Source organism: Hypomesus nipponensis, chromosome 25 (genome assembly GCF_054491055.1).
Source record: "Hypomesus nipponensis isolate SF chromosome 25, ASM5449105v1, whole genome shotgun sequence".
Taxonomy (NCBI): Eukaryota; Metazoa; Chordata; class Actinopteri; order Osmeriformes; family Osmeridae; genus Hypomesus; species Hypomesus nipponensis.
Window position 1 is genome coordinate 14172501 of NC_140385.1, and position 7500 is coordinate 14180000.

General features: G+C 47.0%; 21 non-coding genes and 5 pseudogenes across 21 annotated transcripts; all 26 read right to left on the bottom strand.

The window, feature by feature from the left end:
* Positions 1–12: 12 nt before the first annotated feature.
* On the bottom strand, positions 13–131 carry LOC146224450 (5S ribosomal RNA). The gene has a single exon (XR_014749756.1). It is a non-coding gene; the product is annotated as a 5S ribosomal RNA (ribosomal RNA).
* Positions 132–301: 170 nt separating this feature from the next.
* LOC146224451 (5S ribosomal RNA) lies at positions 302–420 on the bottom strand. The gene has a single exon (XR_014749183.1). It is a non-coding gene; the product is annotated as a 5S ribosomal RNA (ribosomal RNA).
* A 178-nt stretch (positions 421–598) lies between these two features.
* On the bottom strand, positions 599–707 carry LOC146224452 (5S ribosomal RNA; annotated as a pseudogene).
* A 172-nt stretch (positions 708–879) lies between these two features.
* LOC146224453 (5S ribosomal RNA) lies at positions 880–998 on the bottom strand. The gene has a single exon (XR_014750001.1). It is a non-coding gene; the product is annotated as a 5S ribosomal RNA (ribosomal RNA).
* Positions 999–1172: 174 nt separating this feature from the next.
* On the bottom strand, positions 1173–1291 carry LOC146224454 (5S ribosomal RNA). The gene has a single exon (XR_014748928.1). It is a non-coding gene; the product is annotated as a 5S ribosomal RNA (ribosomal RNA).
* A 178-nt stretch (positions 1292–1469) lies between these two features.
* LOC146224455 (5S ribosomal RNA) lies at positions 1470–1588 on the bottom strand. The gene has a single exon (XR_014747457.1). It is a non-coding gene; the product is annotated as a 5S ribosomal RNA (ribosomal RNA).
* Positions 1589–1766: 178 nt separating this feature from the next.
* Positions 1767–1885, bottom strand: LOC146224456 (5S ribosomal RNA). The gene has a single exon (XR_014749757.1). It is a non-coding gene; the product is annotated as a 5S ribosomal RNA (ribosomal RNA).
* A 170-nt stretch (positions 1886–2055) lies between these two features.
* On the bottom strand, positions 2056–2174 carry LOC146224457 (5S ribosomal RNA). Its single transcript, XR_014747458.1, has one exon. It is a non-coding gene; the product is annotated as a 5S ribosomal RNA (ribosomal RNA).
* Positions 2175–2360: 186 nt separating this feature from the next.
* Positions 2361–2479, bottom strand: LOC146224458 (5S ribosomal RNA). The gene has a single exon (XR_014747460.1). It is a non-coding gene; the product is annotated as a 5S ribosomal RNA (ribosomal RNA).
* A 178-nt stretch (positions 2480–2657) lies between these two features.
* LOC146224459 (5S ribosomal RNA) lies at positions 2658–2776 on the bottom strand. The gene has a single exon (XR_014747461.1). It is a non-coding gene; the product is annotated as a 5S ribosomal RNA (ribosomal RNA).
* A 214-nt stretch (positions 2777–2990) lies between these two features.
* LOC146224460 (5S ribosomal RNA) lies at positions 2991–3109 on the bottom strand. The gene has a single exon (XR_014747462.1). It is a non-coding gene; the product is annotated as a 5S ribosomal RNA (ribosomal RNA).
* A 178-nt stretch (positions 3110–3287) lies between these two features.
* Positions 3288–3406, bottom strand: LOC146224461 (5S ribosomal RNA). Its single transcript, XR_014750244.1, has one exon. It is a non-coding gene; the product is annotated as a 5S ribosomal RNA (ribosomal RNA).
* Positions 3407–3580: 174 nt separating this feature from the next.
* Positions 3581–3699, bottom strand: LOC146224462 (5S ribosomal RNA). Its single transcript, XR_014747463.1, has one exon. It is a non-coding gene; the product is annotated as a 5S ribosomal RNA (ribosomal RNA).
* A 182-nt stretch (positions 3700–3881) lies between these two features.
* On the bottom strand, positions 3882–4000 carry LOC146224463 (5S ribosomal RNA). The gene has a single exon (XR_014750328.1). It is a non-coding gene; the product is annotated as a 5S ribosomal RNA (ribosomal RNA).
* A 174-nt stretch (positions 4001–4174) lies between these two features.
* Positions 4175–4293, bottom strand: LOC146224464 (5S ribosomal RNA; annotated as a pseudogene).
* Positions 4294–4471: 178 nt separating this feature from the next.
* LOC146224465 (5S ribosomal RNA) lies at positions 4472–4590 on the bottom strand. The gene has a single exon (XR_014747464.1). It is a non-coding gene; the product is annotated as a 5S ribosomal RNA (ribosomal RNA).
* Positions 4591–4768: 178 nt separating this feature from the next.
* On the bottom strand, positions 4769–4887 carry LOC146224466 (5S ribosomal RNA). Its single transcript, XR_014749206.1, has one exon. It is a non-coding gene; the product is annotated as a 5S ribosomal RNA (ribosomal RNA).
* Positions 4888–5061: 174 nt separating this feature from the next.
* LOC146224467 (5S ribosomal RNA) lies at positions 5062–5180 on the bottom strand. The gene has a single exon (XR_014747465.1). It is a non-coding gene; the product is annotated as a 5S ribosomal RNA (ribosomal RNA).
* A 178-nt stretch (positions 5181–5358) lies between these two features.
* On the bottom strand, positions 5359–5477 carry LOC146224468 (5S ribosomal RNA). Its single transcript, XR_014747466.1, has one exon. It is a non-coding gene; the product is annotated as a 5S ribosomal RNA (ribosomal RNA).
* Positions 5478–5655: 178 nt separating this feature from the next.
* Positions 5656–5774, bottom strand: LOC146224469 (5S ribosomal RNA; annotated as a pseudogene).
* A 178-nt stretch (positions 5775–5952) lies between these two features.
* On the bottom strand, positions 5953–6071 carry LOC146224470 (5S ribosomal RNA). Its single transcript, XR_014750002.1, has one exon. It is a non-coding gene; the product is annotated as a 5S ribosomal RNA (ribosomal RNA).
* Positions 6072–6245: 174 nt separating this feature from the next.
* LOC146224471 (5S ribosomal RNA) lies at positions 6246–6364 on the bottom strand (annotated as a pseudogene).
* Positions 6365–6542: 178 nt separating this feature from the next.
* On the bottom strand, positions 6543–6661 carry LOC146224472 (5S ribosomal RNA). Its single transcript, XR_014747467.1, has one exon. It is a non-coding gene; the product is annotated as a 5S ribosomal RNA (ribosomal RNA).
* A 178-nt stretch (positions 6662–6839) lies between these two features.
* Positions 6840–6958, bottom strand: LOC146224473 (5S ribosomal RNA). Its single transcript, XR_014749758.1, has one exon. It is a non-coding gene; the product is annotated as a 5S ribosomal RNA (ribosomal RNA).
* Positions 6959–7128: 170 nt separating this feature from the next.
* Positions 7129–7247, bottom strand: LOC146224474 (5S ribosomal RNA). The gene has a single exon (XR_014749184.1). It is a non-coding gene; the product is annotated as a 5S ribosomal RNA (ribosomal RNA).
* Positions 7248–7425: 178 nt separating this feature from the next.
* The window catches only part of LOC146224475 (5S ribosomal RNA), a 109-nt pseudogene continuing 34 nt past the window's right edge, over positions 7426–7500 (bottom strand).

The following is a 7500-nucleotide window of genomic DNA, read 5'->3' on the forward strand; positions in this document are numbered from 1 at the left end:
AATGAGCAAAAGAGCATACAGCACCTGTTATTCCCAGGCGGTCTCCCATCCAAGTACTAACCAGGCCCGACCCTGCTTAGCTTCCGAGATCAGACGAGATCGGGCGTTGCCAGGCTGGTATGGCCGTACGAAATAAGTTGACAACCATAGGCTACTTATCCATATACAGATTTAGCAATTGACAATGCAAGGTAGTCTCTCTCTCTCTCTCATGTCAAAATGAAAACAGCTTCCAGCCCCTTTCATGAAGGACTACTTGTGCATATTGCAAGATGTCAGTTTCTAAGTGAATGAGCAAAAGAGCATACAGCACCTGGTATTCCCAGGCGGTCTCCCATCCAAGTACTAACCAGGCCCGACCCTGCTTAGCTTCCGAGATCAGACGAGATCGGGCGTTGCCAGGCTGGTATGGCCATACGAAATAAGTTGACAACCATAGGCTACTTATCCATATACAGATTTAGCAATTGACAATGCAAGGTAGTCTCTCTCTCTCTCTCTCTCTCTCGTGTCAAAATGAAAACAGCTTCCAGCCCCTTTCATGAAGGACTACTTGTGCATATTGCAAGATGTCAGTTTCTAAGTGAATGAGCAAAAGAGCATACAGCACCTGGTATTCCCAGGCGGTCTCCCATCCAAGTACTAACCAGGCCCGACCCTGCTTAGCTTCCGAGATCAGGCGTTGCCAGGCTGGTATGGCCGTACGAAATAAGTTGACAACCATAGGCTACTTATCCATATACAGATTTAGCAATTGACAATGCAAGGTGGTCTCTCTCTCTCTCTCTCGTGTCAAAATGAAAACAGCTTCCAGCCCCTTTCATGAAGGACTACTTGTGCATATTGCAAGATTTCAGTTTCTAAGTGAATGAGCAAAAGAGCATACAGCACCTGGTATTCCCAGGCGGTCTCCCACCCAAGTACTAACCAGGCCCGACCCTGCTTAGCTTCCGAGATCAGACGAGATCGGGCGTTGCCAGGCTGGTATGGCCGTACCAAATAAGTTGACAACCATAGGCTACTTATCCATATACAGATTTAGCAATTGACAATGCAAGGTAGTCTCTCTCTCTCTCTCTCTCGTGTCAAAATGAAAACAGCTTCCAGCCCCTTTCATGAAGGACTACTTGTGCACATTGCAAGATTTCAGTTTCTAAGTGAATGAGCAAAAGAGCATACAGCACCTGGTATTCCCAGGCGGTCTCCCATCCAAGTACTAGCCAGGCCCGACCCTGCTTAGCTTCCGAGATCAGACGAGATCGGGCGTTGCCAGGCTGGTATGGCCGTACGAAATAAGTTGACAACCATAGGCTACTTATCCATATACAGATTTAGCAATTGACAATGCAAGGTAGTCTCTCTCTCTCTCTCTCTCTCTCGTGTCAAAATGAAAACAGCTTCCAGCCCCTTTCATGAAGGACTACTTGTGCACATTGCAAGATTTCAGTTTCTAAGTGAATGAGCAAAAGAGCATACAGCACCTGGTATTCCCAGGCGGTCTCCCATCCAAGTACTAACCAGGCCCGACCCTGCTTAGCTTCCGAGATCAGACGAGATCGGGCGTTGCCAGGCTGGTATGGCCGTACGAAATAAGTTGACAACCATAGGCTACTTATCCATATACAGATTTAGCAATTGACAATGCAAGGTAGTCTCTCTCTCTCTCTCTCTCTCTCGTGTCAAAATGAAAACAGCTTCCAGCCCCTTTCATGAAGGACTACTTGTGCATATTGCAAGATTTCAGTTTCTAAGTGAATGAGCAAAAGAGCATACAGCACCTGTTATTCCCAGGCGGTCTCCCATCCAAGTACTAACCAGGCCCGACCCTGCTTAGCTTCCGAGATCAGACGAGATCGGGCGTTGCCAGGCTGGTATGGCCGTACGAAATAAGTTGACAACCATAGGCTACTTATCCATATACAGATTTAGCAATTGACAATGCAAGGTAGTCTCTCTCTCTCTCTCATGTCAAAATGAAAACAGCTTCCAGCCCCTTTCATGAAGGACTACTTGTGCATATTGCAAGATGTCAGTTTCTAAGTGAATGAGCAAAAGAGCATACAGCACCTGGTATTCCCAGGCGGTCTCCCATCCAAGTACTAACCAGGCCCGACCCTGCTTAGCTTCCGAGATCAGACGAGATCGGGCGTTGCCAGGCTGGTATGGCCGTACGAAATAAGTTGACAACCATAGGCTACTTATCCATATACAGATTTAGCAATTGACAATGCAAGGTAGTCTCTCTCTCTCTCTCTCTCTCTCTCTCTCTCGTGTCAAAATGAAAACAGCTTCCAGCCCCTTTCATGAAGGACTACTTGTGCATATTGCAAGATGTCAGTTTCTAAGTGAATGAGCAAAAGAGCATACAGCACCTGGTATTCCCAGGCGGTCTCCCATCCAAGTACTAACCAGGCCCGACCCTGCTTAGCTTCCGAGATCAGACGAGATCGGGCGTTGCCAGGCTGGTATGGCCGTACGAAATAAGTTGACAACCATAGGCTACTTATCCATATACAGATTTAGCAATTGACAATGCAAGGTAGTCTCTCTCTCTCTCTCTCTCTCTCGTGTCAAAATGAAAACAGCTTCCAGCCCCTTTCATGAAGGACTACTTGTGCATATTGCAAGATGTCAGTTTCTAAGTGAATGAGCAAAAGAGCATACAGCACCTGGTATTCCCAGGCGGTCTCCCATCCAAGTACTAACCAGGCCCGACCCTGCTTAGCTTCCGAGATCAGACGAGATCGGGCGTTGCCAGGCTGGTATGGCCGTACGAAATAAGTTGACAACCATAGGCTACTTATCCATATACAGATTTAGCAATTGACAATGCAAGGTAGTCTCTCTCTCTCTCTCTCTCTCTCTCTCTCTCTCTCTCTCTCTCTCTCTCTCTCTCTCTCGTGTCAAAATGAAAACAGCTTCCAGCCCCTTTCATGAAGGACTACTTGTGCATATTGCAAGATGTCAGTTTCTAAGTGAATGAGCAAAAGAGCATACAGCACCTGGTATTCCCAGGCGGTCTCCCATCCAAGTACTAACCAGGCCCGACCCTGCTTAGCTTCCGAGATCAGACGAGATCGGGCGTTGCCAGGCTGGTATGGCCGTACGAAATAAGTTGACAACCATAGGCTACTTATCCATATACAGATTTAGCAATTGACAATGCAAGGTAGTCTCTCTCTCTCTCTCTCTCTCTCGTGTCAAAATGAAAACAGCTTCCAGCCCCTTTCATGAAGGACTACTTGTGCACATTGCAAGATGTCAGTTTCTAAGTGAATGAGCAAAAGAGCATACAGCACCTGGTATTCCCAGGCGGTCTCCCATCCAAGTACTAACCAGGCCCGACCCTGCTTAGCTTCCGAGATCAGACGAGATCGGGCGTTGCCAGGCTGGTATGGTCGTACGAAATAAGTTGACAACCATAGGCTACTTATCCATATACAGATTTAGCAATTGACAATGCAAGGTAGTCTCTCTCTCTCTCTCTCTCGTGTCAAAATGAAAACAGCTTCCAGCCCCTTTCATGAAGGACTACTTGTGCACATTGCAAGATTTCAGTTTCTAAGTGAATGAGCAAAAGAGCATACAGCACCTGGTATTCCCAGGCGGTCTCCCATCCAAGTACTAACCAGGCCCGACCCTGCTTAGCTTCCGAGATCAGACGAGATCGGGCGTTGCCAGGCTGGTATGGCCGTACGAAATAAGTTGACAACCATAGGCTACTTATCCATATACAGATTTAGCAATTGACAATGCAAGGTAGTCTCTCTCTCTCTCTCTCTCTCTCTCTCGTGTCAAAATGAAAACAGCTTCCAGCCCCTTTCATGAAGGACTACTTGTGCATATTGCAAGATTTCAGTTTCTAAGTGAATGAGCAAAAGAGCATACAGCACCTGTTATTCCCAGGCGGTCTCCCATCCAAGTACTAACCAGGCCCGACCCTGCTTAGCTTCCGAGATCAGACGAGATCGGGCGTTGCCAGGCTGGTATGGCCGTACAAAATAAGTTGACAACCATAGGCTACTTATCCATATACAGATTTAGCAATTGACAATGCAAGGTAGTCTCTCTCTCTCTCTCTCTCTCTCTCTCGTGTCAAAATGAAAACAGCTTCCAGCCCCTTTCATGAAGGACTACTTGTGCATATTGCAAGATGTCAGTTTCTAAGTGAATGAGCATACAGCACCTGGTATTCCCAGGCGGTCTCCCATCCAAGTACTAACCAGGCCCGACCCTGCTTAGCTTCCGAGATCAGACGAGATTGGGCGTTGCCAGGCTGGTATGGCCGTACGAAATAAGTTGACAACCATAGGCTACTTATCCATATACAGATTTAGCAATTGACAATGCAAGGTAGTCTCTCTCTCTCTCTCTCTCTCTCGTGTCAAAATGAAAACAGCTTCCAGCCCCTTTCATGAAGGACTACTTGTGCACATTGCAAGATGTCAGTTTCTAAGTGAATGAGCAAAAGAGCATACAGCACCTGGTATTCCCAGGCGGTCTCCCATCCAAGTACTAACCAGGCCCGACCCTGCTTAGCTTCCGAGATCAGACGAGATCGGGCGTTGCCAGGCTGGTATGGCCGTACGAAATAAGTTGACAACCATAGGCTACTTATCCATATACAGATTTAGCAATTGACAATGCAAGGTAGTCTCTCTCTCTCTCTCTCTCTCTCGTGTCAAAATGAAAACAGCTTCCAGCCCCTTTCATGAAGGACTACTTGTGCATATTGCAAGATTTCAGTTTCTAAGTGAATGAGCAAAAGAGCATACAGCACCTGGTATTCCCAGGCGGTCTCCCACCCAAGTACTAACCAGGCCCGACCCTGCTTAGCTTCCGAGATCAGACGAGATCGGGCGTTGCCAGGCTGGTATGGCCGTACAAAATAAGTTGACAACCATAGGCTACTTATCCATATACAGATTTAGCAATTGACAATGCAAGGTAGTCTCTCTCTCTCTCTCTCTCGTGTCAAAATGAAAACAGCTTCCAGCCCCTTTCATGAAGGACTACTTGTGCATATTGCAAGATGTCAGTTTCTAAGTGAATGAGCAAAAGAGCATACAGCACCTGGTATTCCCAGGCGGTCTCCCATCCAAGTACTAACCAGGCCCGACCCTGCTTAGCTTCCGAGATCAGACGAGATCGGGCGTTGCCAGGCTGGTATGGCCGTACGAAATAAGTTGACAACCATAGGCTACTTATCCATATACAGATTTAGCAATTGACAATGCAAGGTAGTCTCTCTCTCTCTCTCTCTCTCTCGTGTCAAAATGAAAACAGCTTCCAGCCCCTTTCATGAAGGACTACTTGTGCATATTGCAAGATTTCAGTTTCTAAGTGAATGAGCAAAAGAGCATACAGCACCTGGTATTCCCAGGCGGTCTCCCATCCAAGTACTAACCAGGCCCGACCCTGCTTAGCTTCCGAGATCAGACGAGATCGGGCGTTGCCAGGCTGGTATGGCCGTACGAAATAAGTTGACAACCATAGGCTACTTATCCATATACAGATTTAGCAATTGACAATGCAAGGTAGTCTCTCTCTCTCTCTCTCTCTCTCGTGTCAAAATGAAAACAGCTTCCAGCCCCTTTCATGAAGGACTACTTGTGCATATTGCAAGATGTCAGTTTCTAAGTGAATGAGCAAAAGAGCATACAGCACCTGGTATTCCCAGGCGGTCTCCCATCCAAGTACTAACCAGGCCCGACCCTGCTTAGCTTCCGAGATCAGACGAGATTGGGCGTTGCCAGGCTGGTATGGCCGTACGAAATAAGTTGACAACCATAGGCTACTTATCCATATACAGATTTAGCAATTGACAATGCAAGGTAGTCTCTCTCTCTCTCTCTCTCTCTCGTGTCAAAATGAAAACAGCTTCCAGCCCCTTTCATGAAGGACTACTTGTGCATATTGCAAGATTTCAGTTTCTAAGTGAATGAGCAAAAGAGCATACAGCACCTGGTATTCCCAGGCGGTCTCCCACCCAAGTACTAACCAGGCCCGACCCTGCTTAGCTTCCGAGATCAGACGAGATCGGGCGTTGCCAGGCTGGTATGGCCGTACCAAATAAGTTGACAACCATAGGCTACTTATCCATATACAGATTTAGCAATTGACAATGCAAGGTAGTCTCTCTCTCTCTCTCTCTCGTGTCAAAATGAAAACAGCTTCCAGCCCCTTTCATGAAGGACTACTTGTGCATATTGCAAGATGTCAGTTTCTAAGTGAATGAGCAAAAGAGCATACAGCACCTGGTATTCCCAGGCGGTCTCCCATCCAAGTACTAACCAGGCCCGACCCTGCTTAGCTTCCGAGATCAGACGAGATTGTGCGTTGCCAGGCTGGTATGGCCGTACGAAATAAGTTGACAACCATAGGCTACTTATCCATTTACAGATTTAGCAATTGACAATGCAAGGTAGTCTCTCTCTCTCTCTCTCTCTCTCGTGTCAAAATGAAAACAGCTTCCAGCCCCTTTCATGAAGGACTACTTGTGCACATTGCAAGATTTCAGTTTCTAAGTGAATGAGCAAAAGAGCATACAGCACCTGGTATTCCCAGGCGGTCTCCCATCCAAGTACTAACCAGGCCCGACCCTGCTTAGCTTCCGAGATCAGACGAGATCGGGCGTTGCCAGGCTGGTATGGCCGTACGAAATAAGTTGACAACCATAGGCTACTTATCCATATACAGATTTAGCAATTGACAATGCAAGGTAGTCTCTCTCTCTCTCTCTCTCTCTCGTGTCAAAATGAAAACAGCTTCCAGCCCCTTTCATGAAGGACTACTTGTGCATATTGCAAGATTTCAGTTTCTAAGTGAATGAGCAAAAGAGCATACAGCACCTGTTATTCCCAGGCGGTCTCCCATCCAAGTACTAACCAGGCCCGACCCTGCTTAGCTTCCGAGATCAGACGAGATCGGGCGTTGCCAGGCTGGTATGGCCGTACGAAATAAGTTGACAACCATAGGCTACTTATCCATATACAGATTTAGCAATTGACAATGCAAGGTAGTCTCTCTCTCTCTCTCATGTCAAAATGAAAACAGCTTCCAGCCCCTTTCATGAAGGACTACTTGTGCATATTGCAAGATGTCAGTTTCTAAGTGAATGAGCAAAAGAGCATACAGCACCTGGTATTCCCAGGCGGTCTCCCATCCAAGTACTAACCAGGCCCGACCCTGCTTAGCTTCCGAGATCAGACGAGATCGGGCGTTGCCAGGCTGGTATGGCCATACGAAATAAGTTGACAACCATAGGCTACTTATCCATATACAGATTTAGCAATTGACAATGCAAGGTAGTCTCTCTCTCTCTCTCTCTCTCTCGTGTCAAAATGAAAACAGCTTCCAGCCCCTTTCATGAAGGACTACTTGTGCATATTGCAAGATGTCAGTTTCTAAGTGAATGAGCAAAAGAGCATACAGCACCTGGTATTCCCAGGCGGTCTCCCATCCAAGTACTAACCAGGCCCGACCCTGCTTAGCTTCCGA